Here is a 12,159-nt window from a genome sequence, read left to right as displayed (position 1 = left end):
ATTGTAATTCATTGCCTCAATGCCTTTGATGGAAAATTTATGTGTAAAAAAAAGTATATATTTACGTATATAAGAACATAATTGAACTGAACGAATACACTTTCAGTGCGATAGCTTTGATTGTCTTTCTCATATCTTCTCCCATATTCGGTAGATCACACCACCATTCTGTTCACTGTTGTAAGCCAAAGAGGACAGAATATCCTTTCGTTTTATATAAATGGAGCATTGTAAGCATGCCCCACAGGAGCAAGCAGGATTTCGCACGGCTAACAGATGAGGCATTAGGCACCGTAATGGCTCCATTTCCCTCGTGGGGCAGCGCGAAAGAAGGGCCAGGACCAAAATATTTCTACAAATCATTACTTTTAATTTGCTCGTCCCTTTTATCAAGACAAATGTGCGCGGCGAGCTCGACGGCCCGTACACAAAAGCACATCGGGCAAAGCTCTCTTCCACATATTTCGCTACCGTATGCACACACACACACACACACACACACACACACACACACACACACACACACACACACACACACACACATATATATATACATGTAAACTTCGAAGGCATAGGATCACTTAAGTCTAGCGCGCGACCGCAGCCAGCCGTGTGCATATATATATATACATGTCATCCGCGTGTGCAACGACAATGCTCGCGATGGGTGCATCGGGAATCAGGACCGAGAGCCATGACCGGAGGCCAGCTGGTTTCGCCGCGGGGCGCCGTCGAGCACACCAGCGAGCCAGCGGCAACCGTCACCGACATCGCTGCGGAGAGTATCGCGGCCATCGTCGGGACCGCGTCGCGTCGGAACGCCCGGAGCGCGGTGGTAGGTCGACACCGTGAGACGAAGATCCGGTGGGGGGGAATCCCCCGTGCGTGCAAGAGAAAGAGAGAGAGAGAGAGAGAGAGAGAGAGAGAGAGAGAGAGAGAGAGAGAGAGAGAAGCAGAGAGAGGGAGAGAGAAGGCAGTGGCAATAATTTTTCATAGGCAGAAAAGAAAAGGGAGGATGCCATTCATTAGCCTCGGCTCGGTTGGTTCGCACGTTGTTGGTGCTGTTGCCTGTGACACCTCAATAACCGACCAACCAGCCTGCCGCACCGCCGACGGTGGCGATGGTACGCACCGGGTATACGTTGTCTACATGGACGTCCTATACACAGTTATCCCGCGCGCCACGTATCTCCGTATATAACAGATATATCTGCACGCCGGCCATTGTGCTCCTATACTGATATTTCTGTTATTGCTGGATTAAATGCGGCACCGTGCACCCCGCCGTGCATTATTCCGTAACGCGACGCGCTATTGCACGTTCCTTCCTTCTCCCTTGCATCTCCTTCTCTTTTTATCCCCTTTTCCTCCATTTATAAGAGCTGTCTTTCTCCGTACACCGTTTTTCTCGTGATCGATTTGGTGATATTTGTTAAACAAACAATTAAGCGTAGTCGATTATAGAAGCATAGAATGAAGAGATTTTGTGAAGCTTTTAGATCCTCAACTCCTTTGGATCACAAACTTTTTCATTTGAATTCTGTTAATTGGATTATATAGTTAATGTATTTATCTTTCTTATGCCGGAATAAATTCTATCTCGCATTAGCGTGAGGCGAGGTCACGAGGCGCGAGGCACATTGGGGGCGAAAGCTGGCGAGCTTTCACCGTCTATTAACGTCGCCCCCGACGATGGGGGGTTTCGCGCTTGGTCGAGCGTGCAGATACAAACGTTTGTTTTGCAAAACATCTCGGTCGCGGGAGCAGCGGTACGGCACGAACCGCAAAAGAGAGAGAGAGAGAGAGAGAGAGAGAGGGTGGGAGAAAAGAAAGAGAGAGTTTAGGCCCGCGAGATGTGGGAGACGAAAGGCAGTAGTAGGTGAGAGAGGCTCCGCAGGGAGGGGCTGAAGAACCAGGGTAACCAAACAGGGTATAAGTCACGGACACCCCGTGGTGTACCATCCGGTAACTCGACACCGTCGTTTGTACTCCGGTGTGGTAGGAGTGCCTGGCAGCGGCAGCACGGCCGTACAAGAACACACGTATGAATACGTACGACAATGGCAAGTTCCACGCGGCGGTGTTGGGGCGACCGGCGGGGCTCCGCGCCCTCCCATCAGATAGATCTGCCTTGGTGCCGGTGTGACATTAGATACCATTTAAGGATTAATATAGCCATAAATAAGAGCTGACTCTTCTCCCCGAGCTGCTTCTGTCTCCTTTTGCCTATCGCGCGGCGGCGGGTCCGCGTGACGAGCAGCACAATGAACACGCGGGCACCACCGACGAATCCACTGTCCGATGTCTGTGACTTTTTGAAAAAGACGCCTCTGGAATACAGATCGTCGCGTCTTCATGAACCAAATTGAATCTTTCTCATTTTTACTCGCGGATAAAATAAATTCTTATCTTGAAAATATGTTTTGCGCATTGTAAAATATATATGTTTGTTATTTAATTTATGCACTTTCTCTCTCTCTCTCTCTCTCTCTCTCTCTCTCTTTTTCAGGAACAAGAGGAATATCTTTCTCGGAAATAAGAGAATTTTCGACGTTATCCCCTACTATGATGCTTGTAAAACGCGACTGTGTCGCAATCGCCATTGTTTTGCGTAGCGGCGCGTATAATACTCAGGGATTGTCGAAACTGGTACGAGACGCCGTTCAACACGTCGCTATAATATAATATAAGAAAAGGTGGGTCTCTCGCGCAAGAGGCGAGAAAGCATAAAACACAGCTGCCGCGGTGCAATCAACACCTATATACCGGCATGTAAGGAGGAGAAAAGCATCCTCCACCATCCCCTCGTCCGCTCGCCCTCCGCAACACAGTAACGCGTTTGGCTATATATTCCTAGAAGCGAATAATTTCATTCATACAAACGCGGCGCCAAACACGCTCTGTATGCCCCGGGTGGCACGACTGCTATTGTTATTATCGAGTAACTACCAACCCAGTATACCTTTCTCGTACGAGTTTGCTATATTTGCGACTCCGCTCGTTGCTACGTCGGCGTAAGGGGTGGTCCTCGAAGAAATTTCAGCGGGCGCATTGTCCAAATCCAACTCTCACTACGAAGATGAGGTACACACGTTGCACTTAAGAAGTCGTCGGTAACAGGAAGCAACGACAATGCCATATTAATGCCTATTTGCATTAAAAAATTCGCGCTACATAGAACGTACTGTCACAATGTTTTTTCTCAATTTCTTAATTTTCCTTTTTTTTTTCTTTCTAGACTTTTTCTTCTCCTGTGAATTTGGATATACCTCAGTAATTTATACGACTCTCCTTCTTTCATCGGGGATGGGCGGTGGCAGCCATAAGCAAAACACTTGTCGCCGGCAGTCACGACTGCGCGAGTTCTAATTTCATTGCAGAAAGTTGTCGCTTGAATAATTAAAACACGCTGGAAACACGCGAGTTTTTCCGCCTGATTTGCATAAGAAGCGAACGAACGGCGACGGCGACGGCGATGGCGACGACCGACGACGACGATGACGACGACGACGACGACGACGACGACGACACAGCGACGGCGACGACTCGACGAGGATCTTATGTATACGTAGTACCTATATATATAGACATGTATGAAGGCGTGTACGGTGTTTATGTATTTCTACGTTTCCATTCTCACGGGAGTCGGCGCGAAATTAACTGGATCTCGAGCTATGCGCCATTCAAATTGCACGAATCAACGCCTCGCGCCTTCCCACCTGCGCGCACCGTATTTTCACGACGTAAAGAGAGACTCTTGAACAGTCGTCGCTTTACGTACATACAATTTAGCACAATCCGAGAAATCATTTGAGATACGGTCGACGCTTCGAAATAGGCTCAATAATTATATCATAACCCGCTAATTAATTCATAGACTGATCAGGCGGAAAATAATCTGCAGCGCGCGCTTCTGCGTTCCAGTTGATTTTTTTCTGCTTGGAGTAAAGACAGTGGAATGTTACGCTGGGAAAACGATTAGCACAAACTCCGGGACCACCGGAGAAGCAATCACATCCAGTAGCGACCGGGTATCAGCCATCTCAGGCATAAATATGTAGCGCACGAACGCTATTAGCCGGCTGCATATATCGCGCGAGCTCGCAGAAGCACGTAGGTGCTGCAACGTCGTGTATATGTGTATGTATGCGTGCGTGTGCGTGCGTATGCGTGCGTGCGTATGCGTGCGTGCGTGCGTGCGTGCGTGCGTGCGTGTGCGTGTGCGTGTGTGTGTGTGTGCGCGCGCGCGCGGTGTGTGTGTGTGTGTGTGTGTGTGTGTGTGTGTGTGTGTGTGTGTGTGTGTGTGTGTGTGGTGTGTGGTGTTAGTACATATGCGCCACACATCGGCGTGGGGCGCAGCATACTGCATAGGCGTCTGTGTGGTTCATAGGTGTGTTGCTAGTCGGCCAGGAGATAGCCGAAATAATCCCCGGTGATGGATTACCGCGCCTAAGCGCTAAGTGGAATGAATATAAAATTAAATTGTGTTTATTGTCGAGAGTAATTGGCCATCTGTGACTGGCTTGGGACCGGCCGTTCCTCCTCTCACCCCCGTAACGGACTTTCTCCCTCGGTCTCTCCAGATTTTTCTCTCGTTCCTCTGTGTTTATATCCGCCTTCCCGCCTCCATCCCTCTTTACTGCCCCCTTCCTCTGCGCGCACGCGAATGCTAATTCATTGAAATCGGAATTGCTGGTCGAATAGATGGCGAACGTGGCGGTTACGATCGAGGAAAAACGCGCCGTTTAAAAGCAGGCGATGTCGCGTTGTTGAATAATTAATTAGATCGGAATCTCCGCGAAAAGAGAACGCTTTTCCTTGAAACATATATTGGGTACGATGAATCAAGGAGAAGGATGTAAAATTTTTAACACTCGATAGTCTTTTTTTTTTTTATTCAATTTTTACAATGTCGATTTGAGTGGAATCATGCAAGGCTCAAGATAATTTTCAATTAGAGATGAATCGGATATCTCATACATAATTATACGCCTCGCGCATTTAACAAATTGCGGTAAACGTCCAGTAGCCGAAATGGCTATTGGACAATGGCTATGAATTAACGATATAAGGACAATCGGGGTCTGTGACAAAGAGCAGTTGGCAGTAAACAGATCAGATACAAACGCGTCCAACGGGACTAATCTTACCACTGGCCATGCAGGATCGGCCATGTGTGGGCTGAAGCATAAAGGAATTCTTATCCGAGTTAATTATACTCTGGCAGGGAGACCGCGTTAGCGGGAACTAGATGAGTCAAAGATCGTTAAAACATTGCGACAGACATTAGAAAACGGTATAACGATCGCTCGCGATATTATCCAGGTATGTATCCAACGAAAGTTAGCAAGAAAGTAGAATGATGACGAGTGGCGGCGACAATTCTCACGATTACGCGGCACCAATTTGCAACATCGAAACATCTCATCATAAATAAAAAAGAAAAAGATCACCAAAATAGCTCATCATAAATAAATATACAATCTCTACGAGTTCATATTTATAAATGTATCATCATAAAATCGCAGATGTTTCTTTTTGCATTTAATTAATTAAGCAAATTATGCGCGCGCGATAGAGAATCAACGTGTACGATCATTATCGGATACAAGAAACCTTCATGTAACACATAATTTGCTTTCCAATTGCATATATGTATAATTTTTTTTAGTCGCCGGATCGGTGATATTTTCACATATCCGCTTGCATAAGCGTTCGTTATGGCAAATATGCGAGCGTCACCGGACGGAAAGGCAATTATGCCTATTATCGCGCTCGATTATTTCTCACCGGCCGCGTCATCGGCGCGAGGTGAAAGTCGACATTGTCAACGACAAAGAGCCCGATGCGATTACAACGCGCTCCGCTCGCTCGCTCGCTCGCTCGCTCGCAGCCATCGGTTAATTATGCCCGTTCATTGTTTCGTAGGGGCAGACACGACTCCTTCTTAAACGGACGCTCGTAACAACGCGTTTCGCGGCACGCTTGTTAGATCATTGATGACCGGCGATATAAGGCACGACCGGCGAGCAGGCACCTCGATCGTTGTGCATCGGCATGAAACACACCCGTGAAACACGCAATCGACGGACTACCGAGACAGTCTCGGAGGGGGGAGCTGCCGCCATCGGCACCGTCGCGGATTGCAAAACGGCATTGCATTTTTCTCCATCGTGGTATCGCTCGTGCATTTCTTTCCGAGACGAACTCGCCCACGCGAAATAGAAATACACCGCTCGTCGCGCGAGCGTGACGAATGATCCTGATAATGCTACACTAATTCGTGTGCGAGAGCTTGGCTGTAATCACTATTTCTCAGCCCCTCTCTCTCTCTCTCTTTCTCTCTCTCTCTCTCTCTCTCTCTCTCTCTCTCTCTCTCTCTCTTTCTTTTCTCCTTCTCCACGTGCTTTCGATTATAAAAATATCAAATCAGAAAGAAGATATACAGAAACATGTCGACTGTGAAATCAAAAACCATCCCCAATGTCGTCGTCGTCCATAAATTCTAATAAATTCTTTCTGTACTAGTGTATAATTATGTGCGAAGAAATACGATTTACGTATCGATCATATAGAAATATCTCGTCTTTTTTCCTATTTTTCGCTTTGATTTCTTACTCTCTCGGTCGGTCGTAATCGAGTTTATTTTTGTGGGCATTATCTCCGTACACGTGGAAAAGATTTCTGATGTCATTAACTACCTCAGAGTATCTCGAAATAGAATGCAGGTTTTGAAACACGACGAGCTGCTGATTAATCGTAGCCTGATTAGTGTCAGCTACCGATTATGATATATCATAGATGCATATTTGATCACTCAGGCGCATCTTTTCAATGTATACGAGAATATAAAATATTAAAACTCGCCTGACTCCTCCCATTCGGGCGGGAAACAATTTAGACATACCAACTGACTGAGTTTTTTAAGTAAGTAATACTCTGTTCGAGCGAGCTCGAACAGAGGTGAACACATTTGGTTCGGCGATACGAGAAACCGGAGGTCTCGTATAGCCGCCAATCAACCTCATTAAAACCCACGAAACGCATTAGCTTATCGCGACGTGGTGACCCGGGTGCCTACTTTACCAGTAGCTATCCGATACCTAAAAATTTCTCGTCTCGCTGTCCCTTCGATTTACATGCGGTTCCATGCAAGTACAGATTTAGTATTCCGACTTTTTTTTATCTCAAATTAAATATACTTATTAATTTCAAGTTATTTTTCTTTTGAAGTCTTTCTTTTAAATCTTTTATATCAAATTATTTTTTCAAAAAAATAAAAAAGTGCTGAAAAGTTCATGCACCTCTAACTATTTTCTGTGCAAAGATCTATTTTATTTATATAAATATCAGTAATATTTTCAATAATTTACCACTTCCAAGTTATTTTTTTTACGTCTTTTATATTTTTTTCCGTTTTCTTTTTATAATTTATAAGCTGTCGTCGCGATTATCTTGAAGTGTCACTTCCAAATCTTTTATATCTATATTTGAATTTTATATTTTATACTTGAATCTCTATATATAAATCGTCTTTGTTGAGTTTTTATCTAAGAACAATAAAACTTCTCGCATTCTCCCTATAGTCGATCCTTATTCGAATAAAATCGTTCACGACAGCTTTCGACGTTTCTCTCGGCTTTTCGTGACATGATTGATTTCATCACTGTTCTTTATTAGGACGCACAAAGCCGACGGCTTGTTCTTAATTACCGTCCAGACGAAACGAAAATTCTGTCGATGACGATAATTAGAGGCGAAACCTATCTTCGTTTTATTCACGTTTTATTGTCTCGTAATCGCGGAAGGACTGTTTGTGGTTGGTTGTATACAATGGAACAAAATAATTTATATGAAAGAGATAACGATTTAGCAATCATTACGCACACGTTGATAATTTCAACGGCTATTAATTAATAATTAGTATTACAAGAAAGAAAGAAAGGTATTTGATACGATCAGTTCTGAAATAATGATGATTCGCACGATCTTGATGCGGAGGAAGCAAGATGTAATACAAATTGGATAATGCGGCGCGGATTGTCTCGCATAAACGCTAATCATGCCGGATGAAATCCGGTCGATTCAACGCGGCGAGATAAACGGCAGATGCTTTTAGAGCCCGCAATAATGAGCCGCTAGGTCGTATAATCAGCGGGGCATGTCCAGGCTGATGAGTCTATCCGCGACTCGCTCTGAACCTGACTGTGGGCTAACTGCTGAGACACGCTCGTGTATATATACGTTTATGCGCATTAAACCCGGATCCCAAGTCCGCCGCGGGTGTACCTACGCGCATCTGACCATTGCCGACGCGTCGGCTAGTTGGGGCCCATTAATATCCATTTTCCATTCGAATGGAAAAGGAGCAAAAGGCTGAAAGCGAGTCATCATTTATCTCGTCCTTGCGTGGCCGCCCAAGCGCCCGCGCACTCGCGCTTTCGCTCGCTCGCTCGCTCGCTCGCTCGCGCGCGCGCGCGCACGCGTGCCCGCCGCGCGTCCCGCATTAATACCAATTGTGTTTCACACGGCGATCCTGCCTGACACGTGCTGATACTCCACTACGAATCACCGGGCTCGTCCTCCCCCGCGTGGCAATTTTACACACCCGAAAGTAACGCTTACTCGCTAAATACCGCTCTGATTTTCGTCATTTCCCTCTCTTTCTCTCGATGGCGGAATTTTTTTAGCGGACGTTGTGATTAACGGAGGTGTTATTCCGTCGCGGTGGTGACCGTCGAGTGCAAGGAGGACCGGGACGATTTCGAAACTTCGAAAACGCAATCTCATAAATATACTTTATATAAACTAGCATAAAAAAAATGGGAAAAATCTTTATCTGATATACGATACGCCGTAACGCCGCTGGTCGCGTAATAAACGTAAATTACTCGTGCATTTCGCATTACAGTTACTCCGTCGCCCGTGATATACGTCGCGACCATTTGCGAAATGGCAGGATATATTTTTCTAATAAAACTCACGATATGGTATGTGTAATGATGACTCTATTCGTTGTTGTCGATAATATCTCTTTTAAAAACGGAATTAATTTTTAACTATCGCTTCTTTTTTTCTTATTTTAGCTGGAAGCTTCATAAAATTCTTCGCGAACCCTCGGAAAGCTTAAAGGTTTTTCCGTCTCTGGGTATGAGACCGGGCAGTGCCCATCACCAGATCCCATGGGATATCCATTGCTCCAGTGTGCGGTCACTTCCGTTTCTGCTAGGTGCTGACCGTCTAACGCCATAACGCCTCCCACATCTCATCCCACACCATCGTCACACACCATCGTCGTATCCCTGCGGTTTCGCATCGAGCCCCTCACCACGTACAGGCCTCATTCCCGATGATTAACGGTACCCGGGAGAATGTCGGTCGTCTATTATCTTCTGGTTGCTAGTACGTTTATACCTACTTGCTGCTACTAGTAGTGCCGGTATATCAGCGACGAGCAAAAAGCGAGGGAAGACGCTGCGAAAAATGAAAAACGCCACGCCAAAGAAATCACCTGTGTTCCACGGGATTAACATTGTGTTCAAACGATGCTATTGGTTGCTCGCTCGCCGACAGCCAAGTTTAATTAATTTGAATGAAGTGTTGTATTATTTTTGCAAACTACACGTATATATCGAAATCGATATTAGCGAAGTCAAACCCTATGAAGAATGGATTCTAGTTTTATGTAAACAACGAACTTCAAATTTTATTATAACAGTAAATTGAGGGATAGATGAATTAAAAAAATGTATTGAAATCTTATATCGATCGGATCTGTAAAAAATTTATTTTTCTACGCTGAAGTGAGATTTAGGGATATGTGTTCAATTTTAGTAGAGTCGAAAGCAGATGTATTCGAGCGAGCATCGAATTTTACGTAAATTGTTTCGCCTCTAAGGCATCTTTGGTGCACTAGTTAAATCCATGAACACTCGTGGTATCGACTTCGACAGCTAACTTCTCCCCGGGGTGCAAGTAGGGCTCAAGTTAAACACATGTTGCGCATTACTAGAGGATATTGGGAGTCGAGTGTACGACATTGGTTGTTTGTCTTTGGGAATATGCGACTATTTCCGCTGTTTCCAAGGTGACGTTTCTGTTGATCGTCACTCCAGGAGGGGATATTATTTATGGGGTTCAAGACGCCAGCAATGATAAATTTAAAGAAATATATAAATGCTAATTCGGAAGATACAGGAATATGGTGTGCAACATTTTGCGGCACAAATGCAGGCGTTTTGCAGGACGGCGGTTTACACCTGCAACACGTACGCGCACACGTATCGTACATACGGCCAAAGTAAAGGGGCGTAAAATTAAATATCAGATGTTGACAAATTGCGAGGAGGCGTCGCAGCAACGGATATTAATGACGCGCGGTAGAAAAAGCGCGTAACCCACACCGCCCTCTCTCCTTCTCGGGGCTTACAGTTGCGGATGAAGAGAAACGATGTGGTCGTCAACCCCTTCCTGAAAGTCAACTTATTCGTTCATGTCGACAGAGTATACAGGAAAAATTCTTGGAAGACTTGCTATCGGCTAGTGCCTCGTTGGATATCAATAATGGCGACGCGAGGAGAAACGAGGCTCGTAGAATGGTAATAGAAGTACGGACGTAATATGTATTCGCCAAGTATTCATATAGCAGACACGGTTATGTTATGGCTATTGACGTGTTTCGCGAATATTGCACGTTTTATGCTACTTTATTTATCTTTGTATGTGAAACGTTCAGCTACTATTTCCGCGGCAGACTTAGAAACGATAAAGTGGCTCGAATGGCCGCCATTAGAGCGCGATCGTTCGTACTGCGAAAATAACCATCGTGGAGAAGCCGTACGCGTTTCGTCCTCGAACGAATTCCTCCTCGTTTGGGATGGCGTCCCGCCACGGATCTCAGGGTCAACACACGGGGAGTACTTAGGTGTACACGCCACGCGCTTGTCGCGGTCGCCCGAAGGGAATCGGGCAGGAAGGATAGAACGAGAAAAAGGTCGGTGGCGACGACGACGACGATGATGACGACGACGACGACGACGACGATGACGATGACGACGACGACGACGACGACGACTACGACGACGACGACGACGACGACGACGACGACGACGACGACGACGACGGCGAGGGGGATAAACGCGCTTCTCGGAGAGGAACGGCAAGGATGGAGGTCGAAAGAAGTCTCCATCAATAACACACGTCCGCGCCTTGAGACGTGGAAGACCGCAAGATTAATCACTCTTCTTCTCTCGCTTTCTTGCCTACGTTTATATCCGTACGCACGACAATCGGGAGGAGCGCCTCTCCTTCTCCGTTTCTCCGTCACTCCTCCCTTCGTGCTCCTCTTCAAACGAACATAGCCGCGACTCATGAGACTTATCGTGTCCTTTGTTGCCCCTCTCTCTCTCTCTCTCTCTCTCTCTCTCTCTCTCTCTCTCTCTCTTGCTGCCGTTGTTAGCAATGCTCGTACATCCTCTCGCTCCGTTCGCCGCTCCGCATTCTTGCATTCTTACTCGTGCGTGTAATGGCCTCACTGGCTGAGGCGACACTAGTGTTTTCGGAACAAGAGAGCCATTCGAATCCCGCGACGACGTTCTCCTTTTTCGTGCTGTGTCCAAACGGGGAAGAATCGAATCCGCGTGTACGTTCATTAATACTTAACGACGTGAATCTCGATCGCCGACTTTAATAACGTTTCCTTCTCCGGCGTTGGCTCGTGGTGAAAAGATCTAGATAAGAAGAAAAAGATTACGCGAATCTGATATATATATATATACAATTGACGAAAATACTCGCTTTGCAAAAATAATACGCGGTATTCGAATGACGATAAGACGATACTGTCTCTTCCATTCAAAGATCGAGATCGCTCTTATCCGAGCAACGTCTGAGAACGGATGCGACGTGTACCGCTCTTCCGACGGTTTCCTGTGCGTTGGACGATCAAACGAAATCATTGGGTCATGTGCCGGAGGTTTCGACGATATCCTCTTTGAAATTTATGGCGCGTCCGCGCACGATCGTCGCCCAAAGCGTTCGCCGTTTCTGCGGAACGGACGCGCGATGCGAGCCAGGTCGGGCTAGGTTGGTTGTACGTAAATACGCCCTTCTTTTCCACGGTGGTATCCTCGGCGGTACAAGCCGAGGAGGAAGGTAAAT

The 12,159-nt window shown here is 46.2% G+C and overlaps 1 long non-coding RNA gene across 1 annotated transcript; it reads left to right on the top strand.

The window, feature by feature from the left end:
• The first annotated feature begins 8,875 nt into the window (after positions 1-8,875).
• LOC148936721 (uncharacterized) lies at positions 8,876-10,009 on the top strand. The gene is made up of 2 exons (XR_016139293.1): positions 8,876-8,990; positions 9,087-10,009. It is a non-coding gene; the product is annotated as an uncharacterized LOC148936721 (long non-coding RNA).
• The last annotated feature ends 2,150 nt before the right edge of the window (positions 10,010-12,159 follow it).

The sequence above is a fragment of the Pogonomyrmex barbatus genome, unplaced genomic scaffold (assembly GCF_055798465.1).
Source record: "Pogonomyrmex barbatus isolate J1 unplaced genomic scaffold, ASM5579846v1 scaffold2, whole genome shotgun sequence".
NCBI lineage: Eukaryota > Metazoa > Arthropoda > Insecta > Hymenoptera > Formicidae > Pogonomyrmex > Pogonomyrmex barbatus.
This window is presented reverse-complemented; position numbering and strand designations above follow the sequence as displayed.